The following is a 4,991-nucleotide window of genomic DNA, read 5'->3' as shown; positions in this document are numbered from 1 at the left end:
TCACAAATGGGCAACGTTGGATAGCAAAAAAAAAATTTGAAACCCTAGCACCATTAAGTCTTTAAATCTTCCACAGCAATGTAGGGTTTGGACTTCTCATTTTCATGGCATTTAAACATATTAATTTCTCATTCATCTTGCAAAACCAAATCTAGCCATGGAGGAGAGGCCTACCTGCAATTTGCTTAAGAGAAAAGAGGATTTGGTAGCTTGCTGGCAGTTTGTCAAGCGAAAAACCCAACGCGTAGCACGCCTCTCCCAATGCGTAGCGCGCCACTAACGCATAGCGCACGAGAAATTTGCTCTGAGAAAGGTAGCTTGATGCGTAGAGCGCCCCTGACGCGTAGCGCGCCCTCCCTGATGACTCTTGAAATCGCCTTTGCAAGGATTCACTTAGCTTGTGAGAGGCAAATGAGTTGCTAATGAAGAGTGATGTGCTTTTATAGGCTTCCTTTAGATTTTTATTTGCCTAAAACCTGCTTTATAATGTTTGAGTGTTGACACTTTTTTGGATTAATTGGCTCTGACTTTTGGTTTCCTTTCTTTGAAAAATTGGTTGAAATGATGATTTCTTCTGAAAATTTTTGCAGGGATAGCTTCTAAGATGCTTTGGAAAAGGAGACCAAGGCTGCGCTTCAACATTTGGAGAATTTGAAATTTTGACAATTTTTACAAAAACGAGATAATGACCTTTGTTTTTCAAAAACAGAGTTTTGAAAACAAGGTGAAAATTTAGCTATACAATAGTGAGAATTATTGAAATGATGTTTTATGAAGGACATCCATCTAGCCTGCTAGTCCTTTATGACCTCTCAAGACAAAAATTGAGTCAACCCTAGACCTAAGACCTCGAAATTTAAAGCAAGATGAATGACCCTTTGAAGATTTTATTAACTTAAACAAACCTGAACCAGTAGTGCCAAACAGGAGGGGAATAAAAGACACAAAGTCCCTCCACCGGGATTATGGCATGCCTAACAGAATGCAACATGATCACACTGATGGGACACCTAATCATGAAATGCAAAGAGCTTTGATCTCTGGTGGAGGGCTACTTGACCGACTCTAACAATATCTACCAAGATTTTTTAATGAAGCTTGTTTTTAGAGACGACAACTAGTATATTAATGGCATTTTTTATGTAGTTCTTCAGTCTTAGAGGTAGCTATAATTTTAGGTTTGGCTCTTGATGAAATGATCTATGTATAGAGATCATTGCTTGTAAAAGCAGCCTGGGTAGTGGAATGTGTAGGGTGAATTTAATCGCTACCAACACAGGGAAGGAGGGCCAACATACATTAAAGTTCCCAAATCTTTGTCAAGACAAATATCAATTGTGAAATTTGTTTCAACCATTGTTGAAATCAATGTGTTGTGAAAAGTTTCCAAGCATGATAAAACTAGTACATGGTATGAAAGAATGAATATATGTCGTGATATGTCATTTAGTTAATAAATCCACAATTTTTAATAGATATAGCCATTAAGAGTGATTATTTTCTTTAGACTCCTTAAGTTACAGTATCTCATGGGTTGGTTGATGTGTGTGGCTTGTTTGATACAATTGTGTGCAAATGCACAACTGGTTTGACTATAAGAATCACACGTGTATCGTGAGTTCTTAGCAAAACTTCATTTTTTTCATTAGTGATTGTTATGCATTTTAAATGGCCTCTGAAAAATCTTATTTTGGTAGTTTGGAGAGAAGTTTTAAGTTTTTTGATGAATGCAAATGATGTTAACAGGTTTTTGAGAAACTTGGGCCAAGCTAATATGACTTTCTTTATAAAAATAACTATCACCCATTTCCCATTGATCTTGTTAAGGAGTTTGGTAGGCAACCGTTGTAGTTTCTAGCATGTGTGTAGCAACACTTATTTTCCCTTATTAGAGACCTTCATTGGCAGATTGATGATATTATCATCTTAGAGTTGCATATATGATATTTATTACTAATTAGGTCCTGATAAAATGTTTATCCATTATAAGGGATATTCATTTGAGATTAATAACAATCTAGATTGGCAGATATGCATGGATTGATGCTCATTCACAAAGGTTTAAAGCCAGAAAATACACTTTTTGTTTCTTCAGAAATTCAGAAGATTCCATATAAGATAGTTAAGTGGCAAGAGAAACAAAAAAAAATTGATCGACAGATTTGATTGTATTCTTAAAACATAATTATTTGATTATGGTTCCTTTCGTTCAATACATTCTTTCTTTGTTCTTTGGTCTCTCTGTATATTTAAATGTATGTTCTCATACATTCCAAGCATTTAACTCTGATTATTATCTATTTTAAAATGGTTTGGAGAGGTCATCACAAGAAATATGCAACTGATTGCCAAAATCAAGTGCAATAAAGTTCATTGATTTTGGAAGTACCACTTTAGAAGGTGAAGATCATACATCAGTGATCTCTATAAGGCATTATCGAGCTCCTGAAGTGATATTGGGTAATCATGTAAGATGAATAAATCGGATTAGATTAGCCAATTGAGTGAACTAAGTGGATTAAAGGGCTTTCCAATGTTCAAATGAGCGATGAGAGTGAACCTATATCCAACTACATTGTAATTATTAACATGAACTAGATGGAGCTACCCCTATGATATCTACAGTGTAGGATGCATACTTGTGGATATTGTCTCTGTAATTTATTATAGCATAAACATTTTTTGTTTATGATATTTAACCAATCATAAATTAGAAATATATTTATCATAGTTGCATATTAAATATGCAGGGGAAGACACTGTTTCAAACACATGATAATTTGGAACATCTTTCCATGATGGAAAGGGTATTGGGTTCATTTCCACGTCATATGATAAAGAAAGAAGGGTGAGTTTCACAACGTTCTTCTAGTGAAATAGTATCTCAATAATTTTTTCACGTGTTATAAATGACCTATGTTAAAAATAAACCATAACATTCAATATCATCCTGTAAATTTTGGCATTATGGCACAGGTTTGGAGCTATGGCACAGGTGTTGTCCTTGATGGAAACTCTCTTTGGTAACAGATCTCAATTCAAGCTTTCAGAATGAAGAAAAAGACATATACGTAGGTTCATCTAGACGAAGTTCCGTATACACGTGGGTTAGACGTTTCAAAGTCACATGTGTGTATACACGCAATTTCATGTAAGGAAAAGCACGTATATGTTTGGAGAACTTACCTTTGGTCCGTGGTAGTTAGTCCTTGGTACTTGAACCTGTGATTTTGGACCATGATACCTCGTCAGACGTGTTCATCCCAGGTATTGGGTCCTTGGTATTGGCTTATTATGGTTTTGGACCGTGGTATTGTGGAAGGCCTAAAACTATAAAAGGGGAAGGAGATCATGTGGCAAAGGATCATTTGATTTATTGAATATCTGATATCGTGCTAGATCTGGAATACTGGTGATTGGGTTTTGGTGCAGATCTAGACCTGAATGAAGGAAGAACCTGAGCGCAAGAAGGATAGGGTCTATTGATGGATCAAAATCTCAAGGCTTGAACATTGATATTTCTGAATGATTTGATCTGTTATATGTGGCACACTATTGATCTATAAATCTGATAATCTAGGTTAACTAATGACTGAGTGTTTAAAAGAATGAATTATCCTTTATAGATTTGTACGCAGGTTCAGTGAAGTGTAGGTGCGTATACACGCTTTTTCTGTGAATGAAAGAAGCGTATACGCAGGTTGGTTGTGGTATAGAAGCGTATACATGCAGGTTGCTGAATAGTGAAGTAGCGTACATATCTTGATTTATGTTCTAGTTGCTTCTGTTTTGTTGCTGCAGTGTTCTGGGTTCAGAATTGGTGTTTGATTACAGTTACTGTGTTCTGGGTACAATGATTAGAGAAGTGCTTATTTGATTCAGTTTTTGATTGGTGAAAAGGAGTTTGGTTGATGCAGAAATTCTTGATGTTTGATTGATGCTATCTGTGGATCCAGTTTGAAAATTAATGAAACGAGGTCCCTGAAAGCAAAGAGAAGGTTGCAGCCTTCTACAGGTAGAAGCCTGCGTACTAGTATCTCAAGCTAGTACAAGAACTAAGGGGGTTGGAGCTCCCTTCCAGGAAAGCTGGAGAACGAGAGAGAGTTGTAGCTCTCTGCAGGTTGCAGCCTGTGTACTGGTAAAGACTGCACCAGTACAAAACATTGTAAAGAGAAGTTTCTAATTAAAAAGAAGATAGAGACGAATTGCAGCAGGAGGGTTTCACCCACATTGGGTTTCCTCCTTATATCTTGTGTTCTTATGTGTGACTGTCTTATGCTCTGTTTCATTGTTTCTGGTACTGTTTATTTACCTCTGATTCACAAATTAATAACTGAAATATGAAAGATAAATATAATTATAAGTCTGCTCTATATAGGCGGCTTTCTTTATCAATAGTTGCGTATATGCGCGGTTTTTATTAATTGAAGTAGCGTATATTATCTGGAGTTGAATAATGAAATATTTGACTTGATAATTGTTAGGTCCCTATAATACTAGTGATTACCCCATTACTATTGTAGTTATACCCCTTATTTATATTGTTGTGCCCCTATTACCCCCATATTATTATTTCTATGCCCCATAGAATCCCTCTATTGTTATTTTTGTGGCTCTATATTATTATTGTTAGGTCGGCTGGATTATATTGTGACTCCTTAGACTCCTATATATAGAAATGAGGTTTTGTCATTTGAATCATCATAGAATTGTTCATTTATGTAATGTAAAGGAGGTTTCCCCCTCGAAGAGGCTGAATTCTAAGGTGTTGATCTATCTTTTCTTGAGTTGGTTTCATAACATTTGGTATCAGAGCTTTGGATTCTAGGGTTTCGCTGCTCCAAACAGGTCATCGTGGCATTTTCGCTATAAATTTTTTTCTGTGATGTTTCAGAAGCAATAAGAAAAACCCATTTGAGAAGAAATCGCGTTGAATCTTGGGACCGAATTTCAGAGCTTTTCGTGTGATATTTGCAGAGATATGATCTAAG

Source organism: Pinus tabuliformis, chromosome 2_1 (genome assembly GCF_031772625.1).
Source record: "Pinus tabuliformis cultivar Carrire ecotype Pingquan chromosome 2_1, CPIR1, whole genome shotgun sequence".
Taxonomy (NCBI): domain Eukaryota; kingdom Viridiplantae; phylum Streptophyta; class Pinopsida; order Pinales; family Pinaceae; genus Pinus; species Pinus tabuliformis.
Note: the sequence above shows the minus strand (reverse complement) of the source record.